The sequence below is a fragment of the Falco punctatus genome (assembly GCF_963210335.1).
Source record: "Falco punctatus genome assembly, chromosome: 9".
Lineage (NCBI taxonomy): Eukaryota > Metazoa > Chordata > Aves > Falconiformes > Falconidae > Falco > Falco punctatus.
This window is the reverse complement of record NC_137589.1, coordinates 37,685,214-37,704,893: the sequence shown is the minus strand read 5'-3', so window position 1 is coordinate 37,704,893 and position 19,680 is coordinate 37,685,214. Positions and strand designations below refer to the sequence as shown.

Genomic DNA, 19,680 nt, shown 5'->3' with positions numbered 1-19,680 from the left:
GGATGGAGACAGTAAAAAAGTTGAGTGTTGAAGGGACTATTATGGTGAAAGCGTTTGTTAAAACCCCAAACCAAGTGCACTCTGTGCTTCCCAATCCTATGAGCCTGCTTGACTTGGCCTGTGTGGAGACCAAAGGAAAGCATCATCTGAAAGGGAACAAAGGTGACAAGGAGGCTGAAGCAGACCAAAGACTGCTGATGAGAAGGCCCATGCAAGTTTTGTCTAGTGTGTTAAGCTGGTGCAATGCCTTTGGAGAAGCTAGATTCAAACTTCATCTTTAAAAGGAGGCATAAAGCCATGCTCGCCCCACAACCGAGTGATGTTTGAACCTGCAGGTAGATGTCAGGTTGCTCTCTGTTTTTCCTCTTTTCCACAGGAAGAAATTGCTTCGTGCATCCCTGTTCTGGGATCTGACTGCTTCCCTGCGAGGCTGGCTCAGCTCTGCTGGTTGACGTTTCTTGGCAGAGGGCAGGGCAGCGCTTGCTTCGAGAGCAAGCTTCAAGCTTTTATCTGCTGGTCCCAGAGAGGATGCAGCAGCCTGCTGAGATTGCTGTTCCCCTTGAACCATCACACAGGCTGGGATGCTTTTCTTCCCAGCATCAGAAAACATGCGGTGCCTCAAAGCCGTTTCCACTGCGGCAGCTGTCTGGAGCTGGACACCCATGCCCTCTCATGTAAAGCTGGCCAGCTTTCTGCTGAGTTTTTGTGTAAACTGAATTCTGTAGGCTCTAAAACCAGCGTGATCAGGGTCTGCTGTGATACAGGGAATCCTGCTGAATGAAGTGGAAAATGTCGAATCCCCAGGCTGTGCCTGTACTGTGCACACAACTGTGAAAGCACCTGCTATTTCAGGGGCTAAGCTTCCCCCTGCTGGAGCTGAGGGTGCTGGAGGCAGAGCGGAGGGGGCTCCCTGGGTGCAGTATGCTGGGCTGTGCAGAGCTGGCTACCAAAAGAGAGCATTCCCTTCAGTCACTGTTAAACCTCCACCAGTTTGGCTTTCACAGGTAGCTGCAAATGAGATCCCAAGTAATAAATCCTGATCTGTTTATGACAGAGCAATTTCCAAAGTATGTAATCTTAATTTGAATTAACAAGTCTGGTGAAAACAGAATCTTGTAAATTCAGTGCTCTCTTTGGGGCTCAAGTGATTGAATGCAGCACTAGTTTCAAATTTCTGTCTCTCTTCTATTGCACCTGCAGCTCTTAGATACTGCTTTTCCTGGCTGACTGTTATCGCTGCCAGTGAGTGCTGTCTGTACCAAGAGTGCATAACAGGAGAGACGTTATACTGCTGGCTGTTGCATTCCGCAGATCTTTCCCTTCACTAGGGCTACTCTGAAATGTTTAGCAGTCTTGCTGAAACATTTCCTAGCTACTTCTCCAAGTATGGGTTTTCCAAGCCCCGAAAGTAGTCTCTGGATTTCTCCAAAGATTCCTACTACCTCCGCTTACAAAGAAGTCTTAGTTCTTAATGATATGAAGGTAAAAATAGATATTCTCTTGCACAATGTTTGCTGTCACAGACTTCATTTCTGGGAGTCTCCATAACTGCTGGATCAAGCCAGATTGAGGCAACATTGGAAAGTTCTACCTCCTGTGTTCTCTCCTCTGAACAGAGAGAAAACTGTTGTTCAAGGTGTTGAAGGTGTATGAATTTCTCACAGTCATGTCAGATCTTGTTGATATTTTTTTCCTAAAGAGTGGACAATGCCTAAAGAGTGGACAATGTCAGAGAGCCGTGCATTCCTAACCAAGAGACAACACAGGGGTTTTCTTATGCGTCTCATTACATTCGATAGTAGTAGAAGAAAAATGCAAAGACTGAAATCCATCATTCCAGCAGTGACTTCCACACCTATGCTCCTTGACTATGAACAAGCCTGGGTAATTGCTCCCTTGGCTCTTGGACACCAGGACTGATGTGTGCTCATATATACATCATGCACCCTCATGAATGTGTCATGAAGCCTTCTGGCAGCCACCCCTTGCAACCTGCTTGGTGAAGGAAGGTAGCTTTGCATTTCTGATCGTGATGGGGTGGTGGATATGGTTGGAAAAATATGTCTTTAATTTCATAAGCATACTTCGGTTTGCATTTCATTTAGGTTTAATTTTTATTGGAAGAAAATACATGTTTACTACAAACCCGTGTGATTGAGAAACTGATCCATCCACTTTAAACCCTCCAGGGAAGGTGATCAAAGACAAGCAGGAGAGCTGCATGCCTACCGGTGGCAGTCTGCCTCAGATATCCCAGCCTATATGCTGAACTCATTACCTATACATAGTGGTATATGATTATTGATGAGATTGTAATTAATTTTCCATTATGATGATGAATTTTTCCCCTTAAATATTTTATTCAGCAGTTTTACTGTGAACCAAGGAAAGTAAAAAATTTGTGGGAGGAGGTTTGCTGTGGTGTAATGTATGAAATCAGCACAGGAACAGAAGAGTTTAAATAAATAACAGCAGAGGAAATAATTAAGAGCATGAGTGTTTACAAAGAGTTAATGGAAAGCAGCTCAAGGGAAAAGGGAAAGATGCTGACTGATCTTTTCTTATAGCATGCACTAGGAAACAGAAATTCATATCTATATCTAGACAGCAGATATCACAGGCTGCAGTTGCTAAAGAAAGATGGTTTTGTGGTTCCAGCATTTGTGTTCATTTTTAACTCTTCTTCCAGGGAAAGGTGGTTTAAATCAGGACTGAAACCTGCTTGTGTCTCTTCCCCTGTCCCCACCCTGTCCACCGGCCCGCACCTAAATGGAGAACATGAAGCAGTTTGCAGCACGAGCAAGATGTCCAGCTCTGCTGATCCAGTGAGGCACGTCCCACCTCTCAGAGGGCTCTGCCCTCTTCCCCTTGTCTGTATCGAGACCGGTGTTTCCAGAGATGTTTGGTCCATATCCAGGCTGACAGAGAGTCTGAAGTCTCCATGATACATACTGCCTTGGCTCCAGGTAACGCTACCTGCTGTTTAATGAAAGATACCTGCATTGGCATAGCATTATTGGCTTTGACAAATTGGATGAATTCACTTTGTACAAATTCTCTGGGGATGCTGAGGATTTAAAAAACCCATGAAAACTCCAATTTGATAATTCTTCTCTCCTACTTCTAAATTTGAGTTGTTAGTGAAGCGATTTTTAAAAATAAGTACTTCTAAATAAAAACAAATCACTCATTTGAGTTCATTTCAGCCTCACTTAGAGGGCTTGCAGGTCTCGGGATTTTTTTTTTAACAAACTTGGGTTAAACAAACTAAAACCCAGATAATTACTGCATAGCTTGAATTGTGTTTTGTGAGTGCTGTGCACATCTCTAAGTGCCCTTGAAAAATAGAAAGCAGCATATTTATTTATGTAGCCACATACTTCCACAGCCAGCTCTCTGCTCTTTAGCATTCAGAAAGCAGAAGTTACTGTGTGTTCCTACACGAAAATGTGTCCCGGTGGCAGTAAAGGAATATGATTCATTCCTGTGAGGAAAATGATCGTAATACAACATAATATAGTGGCTCCTTTTGGTTATATCACAAAAGATTACTCAAATTACAGACACCGTTCTGTACAAAATGTACATGACAAAATGTAATGCAAATAGAAGAATGGTCTGTTGCCTAATCGAGGGAAAAGACGTGCCTCCATCAGCTTCCTTTTGTTCTCAAAATAGTGTGTCCTGGTATATAATCTGCTGCAGCATGCATCTGCTCCATGGGAACTTCACACCGATAAGCAAAAGGCAGTCTTAGGCACATTTTTGAATTCCTGTGACATTATAGGACTCCTAGATGCACATAAAGTGGATATGGGAGTGGATTAGAATAGTGTTATGGGAGCAGTGAAATCACAGTTCCTTCACTTGTGTTATTCTAAGTGCTGAGTTTCTGAGGAGAACCCCAGTTCTTCAGCTTTGCCCTCAGCATATGTCCTTCAGGCTGATTTACTCACGGGGACCCAGAGAAATTATGAATTTCCCCTGAGCTCTGGCAATGGCAAGCAGAGGCACGCCGGGCCATGGCCTGAGGGGGGAGGGCTGTGCTTGCCCCCGGGCTCGTCTGGGGGGGCCGTGCTGCCCCCAGCTGCTGCGTGTGCAGCCCCCCGGGGCAGCCGCCCCATCACCCCTGCTGGGTGGCTCTCCCAGTAAGGGAAGGCAGCTGGGCCGGCTCGGCTATCCCAGCTGGTTCCTGGGCCAGGGAGCGGTTGTGTGACCAGCTCAGGGGCATCGGATGGGACAGAGAGAAGCACCCGGGGGCTGGAGGTGAGGAGCGAGCATCACCCCGGTGCTGAGGCTTGGCCAGACCCGAACTGAAGGAGCTGCCGGGGACAGAGCTGAACACTGTCCCTTTGCTCCTTTCCCCTCAGCAGTGAAGAGGAGCCCAGACTTTATCTTTAAACAGTGATGCAGAGTTTGAATACCTTTAATATTTTAAAACAACTTTGCTGCAGAGGTGAGGGCTGCCTTTCCCCTTTGCTTCTGCTCTGCAAGGTTTTGTGAAGGAGCTGGTCTCTTTGCCACAGCATCAGCAGTGTATGCAAATCCTTATTTTCAAAGCAACAAAAATATTATAGGGTGTTAGTTGTCCTTTGTTCTTTGCAGACAGAGAAGTTTGTTGCAAAACTATTATGATTATCACCCTTCTTAGCAAGATTTGTTGATCTCTGCTGTTATCACCTGAGAAGCTCTATGACTGTTGATTACTTCCCTTGAGAATGTTCGTGCCCCGCTGATGCATGGCAGTGCAAATGTGTTATGCTTGGAACCTCTTAGGTCTGCATGAGCACCCAGAAAACAATCGAACTGCTGAGTTTGATAAAAAGAAGGCACCTGAAAAGACTCCAGTTCTCTCTGCATGCACCAAGACAGACAAGGATTGCTACTTAGAAACAGCAAGCAAGGAGTCTACAGAGTTGGCTGTTTATTTGGATAAATACCTCTGCCCTTTGAAGGCAGAAATGACAATGTTAGCTGCTAGCAATTACTTAGGAAGACAGTGTATTTGACAGCTGGTAAGGTTTATCCTCCCCTTGTATGTGTGCCAGAGTGACTTTTATTTTTTTACATAGGTGCAAACTGGATTTTGTGAATATTGAGGGAGTTCTCCAGGTCTTACAGACAGTGAAGTATGTTGTAGAACACTGTGATCCACCTTGCAGTGACGAGTATAGTAGTGGTGTGAGCTACTGTACCTGGTGATCTGCACATTTGGACCTACTGGAAAAATGTAGGCATTTGGACTCAAACTACTATACTCTGCACAACCACGTTGCTTAATAGAACAGGCTGGAAACTGGATTTTCGCTTTTACAGGTGACGCACGCTTTTGGTAAAATGTGACAGTTTCTAGCAGAATGAAATTCTGAAAACAAATTTTGAACTAATGGAAACATTTTGATAAAACTGGAAGGTTCAGTTGAAATTTAATGCTGGAAACCTTGGAAATTTCTGGATGAAAAGTCTTTCAAGGGGGAAAAATAAAAGTACTCTGAAGGGGAAAAAGGGCTGATGGGCTTGTGCCATTTTTCATTTGACCAAATTGGATCAGCCATAAAATTCCATTTTGGGGGATGAACTATGTATGTTTGCATATGGAACATAGGCCAGAGCAACCTTTAAGCTATACTACCAGTTTACCGTCTTACAGAGGAAAGCATTCTTATTTTTTATGAGGTTGGAGTGGGGTCCCAACTGCATTTTCTTTGACTTGCCCCTGTCAGGAGGAATAGAGCTTTTAATTAAAATGACAATGTTAGACTAGTCAGACTTCTATTATCATATTTAAGGAGAGCTTTGGGGAGTTATTAACATGACAGGGTTTGTATTATCGGTGTGATTTCACACAAAAGTACCTAATTTTCTAACCAGTTCTCTTAGGTATTTCAACGTGCTTCTTTGGGTATTTAATAACTCTAGCACATCCCATTTGCTACAGGACCAAAGGACGTGCTTTGCTTTGGTATTTGTACAGCTCTTTGTATCCTGAGTATGTAAGAATCATTTTTAATGTTTTTGAAGTAAGTAATTGTTCATTATCGTCTTTTAGTTCCAGCCTCCCTTACTCTCCCTGCTTCAATTTATGCTCTTCAGTGCTCCCCAGACCTCAGCAAACCCTGATCTTTCTAAGCCAAAGAGGAAAATGAATCCCAGAGCAGAGAGAGACCCTTGGCAGGGCATATCCCCACGCCAAGCCCGTGCCACCTTGCCAGCCAGCAGCCGCCGAGCACTCCACAGCACCGCAGTGTCCCTCCACATGTTGCTGACCGTTATTGATGTACTGGAAGAAGCAAATCCAAAGCCAGGACTACCACCTGCCAGGCGAGGCATGGATGCAGGAGAGGGCTCTGCAGAAGGGGAGCTCAGCCTGGGTCTCAGACTTGAACCAGATCTGGGCTCGCTTTAGAGTAGACAAGGATTTGGGAGGTGAAAGGAAAGATGCTCTGCATGTACTAGCTTGTTTGGTCACATCTCTGAGACAACAGGGTTTATGTGAGGCATGATCTGGCTCCAGGCAATGGTTATTTTCTGTGGCAGAAGACAACTATTGCACAGACCCAGGAGCAGAGCTGGCCCTGGGCTTGTCCCTTGAGGCTTCAATTGCCTGGAGGCTTGAGCTTTCTCCAGCACGGGTTCCTTGATGAGGCTTTCCATCCCTTTGTTTAAGTGTCTTCAAATGAACACAAAAAGACATAATTAGGCTCTTCAAATAGGACTGTTTTCTTGCTTTTGTCTATGTAAATCTAGATTAATCTGTTTACAAGTTCACAATGACTTGTCCAGAAGTTCACGGCATAACTGAAAGCAGAATATCTCCGCATTTATTACAGGGGAGATACAATTAACCTAAAAAGCTGGCAGAACAGCCAAATTACTGTTTCAACACATTGTCAGGGTCCTAATTTTTTTTTTTTTTCATTATTAGGATTACTGAAGAACAGCTTTCAGCTGAACTTTCAAATATGTGTCCAGAGTACTAATATAATTACTAGTGTGGTTTAGAACTGGATTGTGTCCAATATCATCTGAATAACCAGACACTGATGTCTATTCTGAGAGCCCTATTTTAATTCTCCTTTGGTGACCTTCCACAGGGATTCAAGGAGGGTATAATGAAGCAACTAAACGTTTTAATTCCAAGTGTAGCAAAGTTTTGGTAGAAGTTGAATTTTAGTGTTTCCATTTTACAGGTGCGGAAGGAATACTGAAAGCCAAAGTGTTTTAGGGAGAGACAGTAGCGAGAGAAGTTCTCTAGAGTCCTGCAGCGAAGATTATGGTTGTTATGGTTACTAGATTAGCTATATGGCTACCACATCTGAATTCATCCAGAGTCTCATGCCCACTGGAGGATGTGGAGTTCCATCCTACACAATGCACCTTGGCAAAGGGGCCCACCCATTTGTCATCATTCAGAAACAGAAAGGGCCCATAATGATCCTCTTTTGTCGCAGTTGCCTCAGGCTCTCTAGCTGTGTCTGTGGGCTCCAAGTGCGTTGCTGTTTTGACAGTTGATTGAAATGGCTCAGAAATTATACTTCTCAGAACAGAGCACTGTTCCTTAATAAATCTAAGAGCAGAATATGAAGGGTACAGTTATAAGCTACAACCTCCCTGTAAATATTCCCTTAGGAAAATATTTTCTCCTTACTTTATGAAGAAGCTTAGTGCATTTCTGACCTGCACTCTCATTAGCACAGTTAAATGGGAACCTTAGAGACAAACATATCTGAACAAGAAAGATCCCCAGAAGATCATGCTTTTAGCAAAAAGATCCTTTTTATTTTCAGCTGGGACTAAAAGAGGCTGGGTGCACAAGAATGGCCTGTGGAAAAGCTGCGTGGAGAACACGAGACCCTGAACTGTAATATGAGTCTCAAAATGCTTGAAAACAGTAAGGAATTTAGACAGAGACACACAAATGGGACTTCTGTTGCTATCCCTTTTTTCTTGGCTAATTCATGAAAATCCTCCTCCTCCTCTCTGTAGGATTGATCTGTCAGAAGGATCAATGTCCTTTGATCTCTTGAAAGCAAGCCTTGTTAATACAGCCCTGATGTGCGAGGCTGGGTTGGATTCCTCTGCCTACATTTATATGATTTTTTCTTATCTGGGGTGTTTTACCTTTGGAGCGTTGTTTTCCTCTCTAGTGACTGCTTTGCCTGTGGTGATTTAACTCTGCCTTCTGACACACAGCGTTTCAGTGGTGTCACTGCTTTGCTGCCACAGAAGTATTGAACACCCCAGGTGTGACTCCACCACCTCAAATCCTTGGACCCAAAATGCGACCTTGCTGGTTCTGCAAGCCTCGCTAGTACCTTCCTGCAGGTGTTAAGCGAAGTCTTTACTGACATAAAAAGGACATGGACCTGCCGGAATGAATACAGAGGAGGCCACGAAGGTGACCGGAGGGCTGGAGCCCCTCTCCTACCAGGACAGGCTGGGAGAGCTGGGGTTGCTCAGCCCGGAGAAGAGAAGGCTCCGGGGAGACCTTAGGGCAGCTCCCAGCCCCTAAAGGGACTGACATGAAAGCTGGTGAGGGGCTTGTTACAAGGATCTGTGGTGACAGGACAAGGGGGAATGGTTTTAAACTAAAAGAGAGTAGATTTAGATTAGATATTAGGAAGAAATTCTTCCCCCTGAGGGCGGTGAGGCGCTGGCCCAGGCTGCCCAGACCAGCTGTGGGTGTCCCATCCCTGGGGGTGCTCAAGGCCGGGCTGGATGGGGCTGGGGGCAACTGGTCCGGTGGCAGGTGTCGCTGCTTGTGGTGGGGGGTGGAGTGGGATGGTCTTTAAGGTCCCTTCCAACATGAACCATTCTGTGATTCTATGATTCAGTACAAAAATATGAACAGTACGGCACTTATGACAGCTGTTTTGTGATTTGTTTTGCATCAGCTTCCCTTTTGCATGTTTGGGTGTACCCACACCCCCGAACTAAAATCTGTTGGTAGTAATCATATGCTTGTGACGTTATCTGAGGGACAACCAGGGCTACAATGGTTTAACAGCTGTAACAAGTGGCCTGAGGATTTAACTGCTTTTGTCATAATAATCTCTCACAAATTAGGTAGCAATCAGACTTTGTAACCTGGTCATCTGTTTTGGCTTTCAGAGGACTGTGAGTCTCTTGCAGGCTGACACAAATGTTTATTATAAAGCTGACTGCAAAACAAGTCTTGTGAGAGATCCAGTTTAAAGGCTTCCTCCTGATGTGCATGCAGGAGTTATTCACTCACAGAAAACAGGGATGCTGGGATGTTATTCTGCAGGTAAGATCCCTTGTGGGAGGGAATCTGAGAAACAACAGTGTTCAGCTAAACTGACAAGAAAAGTGAATTCAGCCACCAGGAGACCATGTCCAGAAAAAACAACTGAACTGTAAGTGATGGTCAGGAGCCATCAGCTCTTAGTTTCAGAAGCATCAGCTTCAAAGGCACAGGTGCTCTCTGGCCCTGAAATTATTATTAAAAAAAAATAGCTTGTACCTGGAGAGGTGCAGCCCCTGCTGACAATAGATTCTCTGCTGCTGCAGAAGTCAAGCAGAGGTGTTGGGTGGTAATTTGTTTTTGTAGCTTCCTTTGGGCAGTGGGATTAGGAAGACAGAGAATGAACGGATTAGATAAAGAGGGCACTGAAGATGGCAGAGACTTTGCTTTTTCAGCTGCTTCTGTTTTTTTCCATTACTTGTCCTTCTAATATGATGATGGCTCCATTGCCAAATGGAAACTGAGGGAGGGAAACATGAACGAGGAGACTGGAGGGTGAATTTTGCAAGGAGTTATGCATCTCTGTGGACCACAGTGAAGCACGTGGGTATTCATCGTATTGCAAATCAGGCCCCAGAGTCTCCCAAACATGTAGTCTCATAAAGCTTGTTTGTGTTCCAAGAGGTGTATGAAGTGCAGAACTGACGCTGCAGATATTACACAAATGGTCTAGTTATATCACTCTATTATAAATCATGTTCAGTGTCATTGGGACATTGTTATTCTAGAACCACTAAGTAATTACAGCTGTTTATCTGTGATTATTAAAGTGTATAAAACACTAAAGAGAGAGTTTTTTAATAATTTGCAATGCTTTTTCATGTTTCTGCAATATAAAAAAATCAAATTATGTATAAAAGTTCATGTCTAGGACACCTTTTTATGTATCAGATTAACTACAGGAATCTAGTTAAGTCCTAGTGATTTCTCTTGTTGATTTAATTTCTGAACTCCTGACAGCTTGTGTTATAAAACAGATCAGAGTGATGCCTTTAAATCATCTGTGTAAAGCAGTGCTTCTCAGCTATACCCAGTGCTGTGGGAACCTGATTACCTGAGTTTCTGAGATTTGCTTGGGCCAACAAACAAGCTCCAGATTTTGCATCAGACAAGTGAAGACTGGTAAGTGTGATTTAAAAGTAGAAATAGGTAAATTACCCTGCTAGTTCAAATAAAAAAAAGACTACTACTGCATATTGGCTGATATTTAATATAGCTCCACCCTCAAACTGTAATTCTACCAGCTATAGTGTGTGAATAGAGCAGTTAATTACAAAATAAAAGCTGTTAGAAGCTGGTGTCATCAGGGATAGGACTTTATGTGACTCAAGCTTGAATGAAGGAGCCAGAGATATATATGATTGTTTGACGACAGCATGGAATCCCCAAAGATGGCAAATGCAATATGATGCACTTTCCGTGGAAGCATGTTAAGTAAGGGATTTGGGAATCCATTGCACAACAACTGTAAAGTCAAACTCTTAGAAGCTGGTATTAGAAAAAGTTTTTGATGAGTAAGTTCATTCCTTCCCCCCTGGAATCTGGAATGATATTTCGGAAAGGGTTGCTTTCTGTGTGAAGGTGCTTCTCCCACCTGGATGGTTTCTAATGTTCCTTTGCAATGACTGTGCTTGTGCTGGTTTTGTAATGACCATCCATATTCTCATTCCAAAGGCTATAATAACCTACCTATGAAATATCACCGCAAACTATTGCAGGTGTCAGCTCAGAAATGTGTTCCCAATATGCAGAAGGAGAATTGTGCCTGTATGAGTTATGAATGCATGCACAAACTGAAGGGCAAACTTTCTGTCTTATTTAGATTGCAGGGCTTTGACATGAGTTACTTCCTTGAGTAAGTATCAATAGAGTTGATTCTAAACTTCCCCATGGCTGGTGCTGCACCAAGCACATAAATTATTGGACTTGTGCTGTCTTCTTCAATGCAAGGCAAACTCCTGGCATAAGCAAAGGCTAATCCCTGCCCAGCTGCAGGAGTGCATGGTTGGCTCAAATATGTAGATTACAATTGATTTTGCAAAGAGTTGTTTATGGTCTTGGTGTTCTGAGGCTACATAGTCTATTGGGAGCTGTCAGATGAGGCGAGAGGCTCAGCCTAGTTCAGGCAAACCTGAAGGTGATAAACTCTAACCTCAAGGAGGATTATTTTACTGATTTATGGCATTGCATTGGCAGCCTTGATCATTCAGATTGACCTAGCTGCCTGATCCACAAACAGTTTTAACATCTCAGTGTGTTGTATCTGTTTCAAGATGTGATCGTGAGACAACTGAAATAACCAAGTGTTTCTTGTATATAATGTGAATTTGTAAAACTTTTTCAATTGCTGCTTGTTAAGCTGCCTCGATACTTAATCAATCCAAGAAGCACAATTAATTGCAATTCCTGCTTTCAAAGTCACAGTCATGTTCATGGGCAGCTCCGTTATATGACTGAATTTGGCTTTGGTGTATTTTGTAGTAAAGCCACAATTAAGATTAGTACTGAGGAAAGCTCTCATGAAGAGGTTTGATAGAATGGTGTAACTGGTAAATTCTCCTCACTCAGCTGTGGCCAGTCTTTTATAGTTTTAAAGTCTTAAGAACGTCAGTAGCACCTCTTTGGCTTCTCATTCTCCTTGCAGGTGTAACTTCTCTCACCTCTTCAAGGAAGTGGGCTCTTCTGGTCCAGTAATCCCTCACCCTCCAAAGAGTAACTCACCTCTGTGAAGAGACCCTTGTAACTTAGGCAGCTGGTCTTGAACCCTGTGTGTTCATTGTGGGTTTGTGCCGATAGGAGCCAACAGATCCCTGACCTTTATTGCAAAGTGGTCCAAATCCAGCCATTCCCGGCTCAGTCAAAAGATATTTTTTTTTTCCTCAAGTTCTCTTCCTGTTCTGAAGGATTTTTGGCTGCAAGTCACAGTGCTCCAAGTCAAAGATCACCCACTGTCTGTGCGACTTCTTCTCAGACTCCAGGAGTCCTTTCTGCTGTCAGATGCTTTTTCCCTCTGCTGTTGATACAGCAAAGAGCTTCCTCATTTTCTGCATTTCTGTTTTTCTCTGGAATCCCTCCTAAGTGCCAATGCTTCTGTTTTTACTCTGTTGGGAGGTGGAGAGTTTACTCCCATAGAAGTCAGAGAAAACATAACTTCACATGAGCTGCATAGTTGTGCTCCCAGTCAGGATGCACTGAGCTACTAGCGTTCCTTTGTGCTGATCCAGACATGGGTAGGCAGATTCATCCGTTGTGTGTGGGTTCAGCAGTGCACGGTAATGATAGTGTAGGGATCCTGCAGTCTGGACTAGCTTGCTTAGATATCTGGAAACCTGTTGATGCAATCCAAGTTTCATATTTAATGTCAACTCTTCAATTAGAAGTGAATTAGCATGTCTTTTATACAAGGTTGCTCATTTTAATAAGGGTTCGGCCTTGCTTTAAAGTATTTTTTATAATATATAAATTTAAATTTATATATTTTATATACATATATATATATAAATCTTATAAATATAGTTCTAAAAAATTAAAATAATATATTAATAAAGCTCCGTTGCTTCTCATGCCAGGGTGCCTTGTGGTGTATCTAAAGTGAGACAAGAGAGAAAGCCCAAACCACCTCACTGGTATGATGAAAAACTGGTGGAAGGGGGGATACAGCAGAAGAGGCAGGTCCTGGTACGTGTTCTGCTGTAGCTCACAGCAGCCTAATCTCCAGAGACACAAGTCACCTTCACTTACTAGGGCTGCTGAGTTTGGTTGCCTTCAGCTTGAAAGTAACTGCTTTGGTTCTTGTTTAACTTTAAATTTTTAAATGATTGGTGATAATATAGGTGAGCTAATTTCACCAGGATTCCTTTACTCTCGTAGGTTTTCCTGGTCCTCCAGGCCTGGTTACAGCACAGGGGTCATCTTCCCTTGATTGTGGGTTCTTCCGGCTCTGGCCACTGGTTTTTCTGATAGGAGACTGGAAGCATAAAGATGCCAAGGTTTAATTCCCGTAAAGTGCCAAAGTAACATTTTTTTAATTAAACTATTTCAGTTCTTTCCTGAAATCATTGTTCAAAAAAAGCCTATCATCTGCAGAACACTCTGAGATGTTGCTTTGCTTTATGTTTCAGGGAAAAGAGGAGACATTTCCAGTTCTACAATTCCAGTTGGCTTTGAAATGCAGCTAAGGACAGCAAGGCTAACACAAAATCCTCCAGCTCCTCAGAGGTCTAGAGACCATTTTTGCCTGTCTTTCCTCTCTTTGTAGTAATAACTTTACTTAACTTTAGGTGTCTAGATACTTATGAGAGGTTTTTTACAGAAATATCACATGAACAGATGAAGGCAAGGGAAATAAGTGCTTTGGTTGATGTTGGGAATTTTATGTAACATAGGAATAAGCTCACATGTGTGTATATCTTTTGTCTCTAAACTTCAGAATTTGTTACACTATATCCTCTAAGACTCACAGTTTGCCATCTGTCATTTATGCCAGATCATTGTTCATTTTTTCTATGTTTATTAATTGTTACAAAACCGAGCCTCAGTAGCTGCAGATTTAAGAAGTGCGGGTTAGAATGTCAATCAATACCATGCGGAGTGGTAGAAATTTGCAGGAGTCACATTTTCAGCTCTGAATTTTTGTAGAAAAAGGTAATACTGGTTTACTTTAAAAATACTTTGGACTTTTCCTCTTCATTCATCTATCTTTCCTGTTTAATCTTTCATTTTCTTAATGGGAATTGTCTTTGTGATTCCTCTTTTTTTTTATCCTAAAATAGGTTAGTTTTCCTATTTCTCTCCACCTGATAATATGAAAATGTACCTCTGTTTTCGTGAATTGTCAAGTTCCGTTGGGTAAAACCTGGCAAGTGCTTACACTCTGGACTTGGACTTCTGGCAAGTGAACAGTTGGCAGAATGACTAGAAAGCGAACAGCCTGTGTTTCTGGAGGTGCTGAATATGAAACAGCTGAGGATCGTTTGGGTCAGTGGTAATGGAATAATCACACCTGGTTTAGCAGCCCAGAAGGTAGGTGTCTGATCTTAGCTGGTGGCCCAACAGCCCATTACAGAAAGCGAGATGGAAAGAAGCAACACTGCCATAAAGGGTGTCTACACTTATTGCAGCTGGAAATGAATCACCATCTATCTTCCACTGAATATAGGCCACCTCAATAACTTACTGAGATTAGATAGTTACAGCTAAAGAGGATGAATCCCATTCTTTCTTTTTTGAGACATATTTGGCTCAGCCATCCTAGAATTTATGTGAACCGCTATAAATGAAAGGTCATAATACACTGCTCCTGCTTGGTGTCCGGTGATGTAGACTTTAAATCCAGATATCTTGCTGTATGCCATGAGCTGCCAAATTTGTGGAGCATTTGCTATTCTGGACCCGATATTCTGGTCTCAACTAAAGTACAATTTGTGTTTTTGGGCTGAGGTGTGTGTTTCAGGAAGGCACATCAAGTTTTACTAAGATGATTGGAAGGAATGGAGACTGATGAGTATTTTGGAAGGAGTAGAAAATGTCTTGAGCATTTTGAGTTAGTTTTTTGTTTTCCTTTCATTTGAGTTTGTCTGGCATAAGTTTACTGCTGTAGGCTCTCACTGCTTGAAAAGGAACCTTCAGTATACATTTCATACCCACGAAAGAATTTGTTGTTTTTTGTTTGTTTGTTTGTTTTCAATTTCAATTAGCTCTCTTTGTAACATAGTTCTGATTGCTTTTGTTACTGGCCTTATTCGATCAATGGCTGATACTAATTTCTGCTATTTTATACTTTCATGTACTCATGGAAGTGCTGACTAAATGCTTCCATTTAATAATTTATGTGTAGATAACATGGGTTTAGGTTTTTCATATAGCAGATTCTTCTAGCTGTTATGTCAATTAGGTCTTGATTAATTTGCCTAAATGCAGGGATCTAATACGTTTTTATGTAACTTTCTTGGCCACCAGCTGTGGCTCCAAGAGGGTGCTGGTCTTCTCTAGCTCCTGCATCCTGTCTGCTCGCCCCATGTGAATGTCTTAAATACTATAAAGTATCTCACCCATGCTAGTTGCCTATGTTTAGACAGCTGAATTGATCCCTTACGGTTACATAGCACTAGCTTTTTAATTGCTCTATCATACAGCCCTTAGGTAAGAGCACAGCGATCACATTTGCGTGTTCCGAGATGTTCCCATCTGCCATCCGGTGAGGCAGGCAATGATTATGTGCAAAGAAAAGGAGATTAGTTTAAATCACCTCGTTCTGGCCTTCTGTTAGGAAGCTATCTGCAGTCTTTAGAAACAAACGCTTTTCTTCACATACCTGAGACTTCTGATGCAAAAGCAGAAGATCCTCTTTTACCAGACAGGCAATTCCATTTGGGGTGTGTTTGGGAAATGTGCTGAAGCAATAACACTTCCTGCTCTCCAGTTTAATTCAGTGGGCAGTACCAGCACCCCACCAGGGCTGTCCTGGCTCTTCCACACGGTCTAATAAAAAAAATAAATAAAAAACACTGTGCAGATGGAGGCAGGAAGGACTTTTGGCCACAGGTATAGCAGACTACTGCCTACCTGTGGGAGAAGAGCATGCTCTGCATCAGCTTCCTTCCCTATGGCTAGATGGAACCATCTGCTCTGCATCCCCATGCTGGCTTAGCCAGGGTTTAGGAGGATAGGAGAGAAAAGGATCCAAATCTTGGCTGCTTTGTGTTTGTGTTCTCAGAGGAGCAGAGGCAATGTACTTCATTTGCTTGCAGCACCCTCAGAAGCAAGTGTCTTGGGTAGCTGGAACCATGAAGGCTCAGGGTCTTCTCCTGTCATATGACCTGACACACTCGTGCAGACCAAACCGTGATTTATGGTTAAAAACCCATTCCTTTCAGAAGAATTGCAACACAGAACATGTTTATTGTTTTAGCTATGGCCCTGTGTGATTTGGAAAATGTGTGTTTAATATTAGTGATGTTTATATTCCTGATACACCAGGTGCTGACTGGTTTACATTTTCTGACATGGAGACAAATATCAGTCAAAATTATTTTTATTTCTTTTACTCTGGCTGGTTTGATGCTTCTGGCCAGTGCCAGTGAAGATGGCATAAAATTCAGTTAGTGTGGCTTATCATTTCTTGGAAGTGAGTGTGAGTGTGCAGTCCATCTGAAGCAGAAGAGGAAATATCCAGTTAACAGTTTTCAGTGCCAAACAAATATTTCAGAGTCAATGCTGATGGCCATTGAAAAAGGCTGCTACATGGGTAAAATTAGATTAATAATTTATGTCTAAATCTAAGAGCACGTCAAGTGAAACTAATACAAGCCCTGAATTAACTCCTTTGCCTTTAGGTCCTGGCTCCATCACAACTTTTCAGCTTTTCCTGCTTGAGGAAAACATTTACTAAGAGGTCGTGTGGCAGTTCACGTTTGGCTCAGAATAATACAGCTTTACAGAAAGTTCTGTTGAATCTACAGGCAGAAGTTTCTGTCGAAGAAACACATTTGTCAAGTGCAATGTAAATCTTGGTTAGAAAATTTGTAAGATTTTCATTATGATGTTCATTAAAGGGGGCTTATAACAAAAATGGGGACAGACATTTTAGTAGGGATAAGATAAAGGGTAATGGATTTAATCTAGAGGAGGGTAGATTCAGATCAGATGTAAGGAAGAAACTTTTTACAGTGAGGGTGGTGAAACACTGACACAGGTTGCCCCGAGAGGTGGTAGGTGCCCCATCCCTGGACACATTCAAGGTCAGGTCAGATGGGGCTCTGAGCAAGTCAAAGATGTCCCTGCTCATTGCAGGAGGGTTGGACTAGACAATCTCTAAAGGTTCCTGCAAACTCAAACCATTCTGTGATTCAACGATTCTATGATTATGCTGCATAAGAAACATAGGTGGAAAAATTATTTGTTGGACTTCAGTCTCATAGAGGTTACAGATACATGAAAGGACTAAACCATAACAAGCATATGTTGTATGAATAACTTAATTCTGAGAAAGGATGGTTATTTTTTAGGTACCCATGGATAATATCCTGTGGATACCATGCATGACAGGGAAAAATCCTGTTGATTAAGGTGGGCTATATTTCTCAATTTTTCGCCTGCTTCACTGCAGGGTCTATTAATTGATACTTGATCACAAAAGTATGTGTTTATGGGGCTTTGCCTCTCTGTTCATGTACTGTAGCCTTAGCAGTTATCAGCTGGACAGTTTTCAGCTGTTTTTAGAAGTATTTTCTACTTGAGCCTATTGCCAGAAAAATAATTTTCCTCCTTAAGGACAGTTGAAGATTCTATGCAATCTCTGGAATTCTAAAATAATTTCTGTGCTTTTAATACTACTAATCAGATATTGCAGTCTAATGGCATATTTTTTTTTGTCCTTAACTTTTTGGATATGTGCAAAATCAGGGCTTGGATACTGATACTTTAACAAATGTTGTACTCCAGAGATCTCCTTTCTCTTGTTCTGTGAATAAGACTAGAATCTTGGTGCTAAATTTTTTGCAGTAATGTCCCTAACTGAGGATCTGATTTAAGACCACTTGAAGGCAATAGGGAGATTGTGATCCATTTCAAAAGGTTTTGAGGCACATCCGTAAGGACTAGTTGAAACAACTGCTAGCATTTCAGGAAAACCACAGGTATACAGCTGAATTTGGTAGCATGTAATTAATTACTGAAATTCAATATCATATTGCACAATATTTGGCTCTTCACATAAAAATGTGGGTGTCTTTCTTAATGTTTCTATACTCCATTGCAAGACACATTTTAAAAGTCATTGCCATGAACCAGAATGCCTTTCATTATGTTCAGAATTGACTGTGTTCGGGTTTTTCATCCCCATCAGAGGATAATGAAAACAGCTGGAGTTAAATTATTATAACTCAAAAATACTCATTGGCATATTCCTCTCTCAAGATGCTCTGTCTTGTGGAAATGAGTGGTACATTGTTGAAAAGATCGAGAGCAGTTGTGGAGCAATGTTCCTGAAGTTTGAAATGGAAAATCCCTAACCTCCTCCGGTCACACAGTACATCTCCAAGCCAGGAGATGCTCCCCTATTTGCTACGGTATTTAAACTCATCAAGTCACAAATACTTCCACAAAAAATGCCCCATTCATTCTTACACTGAAAATCTAAGCAGTCAATAGATTGACAGGGTATCTATTTGGTAATCAGTCTCAGCAGCATGCAAAAGCCACAATAACTTCAAGTCCTTGACAAGTTGTTGTTTAGTGGATTTAGGAATAGGAATGGTTGAAGGACAACACATGAGAAGAACAATAAATCTGGTTTATGGTTTACAGTTGCTCCAAAATAAAAAGTCATAAAATACTTTGGAGATTGGCCTCCTGTTCTGCTAAATCTCAGCTTAGTGACTCAGGCAGCAATGTTTTTAGCCTGTTATTTATATGTACATAAAAAACAATATATACAACAATCAATCTTCTCCCAAAAGTTTTCTTTGTTTCCCTTTTACATTAGTATCCTTACAGTTGTCCGAATTTCATAAAAAAATGACTGCAGTGTTCAGTGTCATGATGCTTGTCTGCTAAAGACAGGATAATAGAAACATTTGTAATTTCTGTTTTAATGAGGCTGAAAAGGAGGAAAAGGAGAAAAACTTGTGATTTTATATCTCCTAGATATCTATTTTTATCTTTTAATTTTGTTCTTTAGGACAGACTCAGAACAATGCTTTTTATCTAATCTGTAGTCAAGTATCAAATGAACCATAGTTGCCCCTTATTGATCACTTGTTTAATTACATAAAATGAATAGCAGTCCTTCCTCCTCAGAGTGAAATAGTCATAAGTATGAGAGAAGAAAGCAGGATATAGCCTGAAACCTTATTGCTATAGCAGCACACTGCCAGTCCCGTGAACCTCCACATCTCAGTTCCAGCTCTAACACTTATATTTTCACCTTTGGACTTCTTTGCTCTGTGGCAAACTGCAGTGAACTCGAGAAATATGCTTTGGCATGACTGAAAGAAAGAAAAAAAGCGTATTGTTTCCAAATGATAGGTGACCTCTGCCTGGGATCAGAGTCTGGCAGCGTGCAATGTGGGGGAGGGCAATGACAGCATCCTGAACACCTCTGTGCGAAGTTACAGGGTTGCATTTCTGCATCAGGTTCCCTCTGCACCAGGTCAGCTTCTCAACATGTGAGGGAAGCTGATGTGCTCTGTGGAGAATGGCTGCAGATGAGAAACGTTTCTTCTTAGCATGCATCTGACAGAGCACAGTAAACAAGGGGTCTAACTAAATTCCTGTTTGAACTTCGGTCTCCTGTCTTGCTCTCTTGCCAGCAATGAGTGTTTTAAAGGATGTTTGGATGTTTTTACCAGTACTTTGCAGTATAATTAATGTTTCTCTGACCTGATTTTCATACGTACCATATCACCTCTCATCTT

The 19,680-nt window shown here is 41.9% G+C and overlaps 1 protein-coding gene across 2 annotated transcripts in view; it reads left to right on the top strand.

The window, feature by feature from the left end:
• Positions 1-10,255: 10,255 nt before the first annotated feature.
• PRLHR (prolactin releasing hormone receptor) overlaps positions 10,256-19,680 on the top strand; it is a 59,507-nt gene continuing 50,082 nt past the window's right edge. For both annotated transcript variants that reach the window (XM_080401259.1, XM_080401258.1), the window contains exon 1: positions 10,256-10,387. The gene's annotated coding sequence lies outside the window, so the exon portion shown is untranslated. The remainder of the gene's footprint in view (positions 10,388-19,680) is intronic.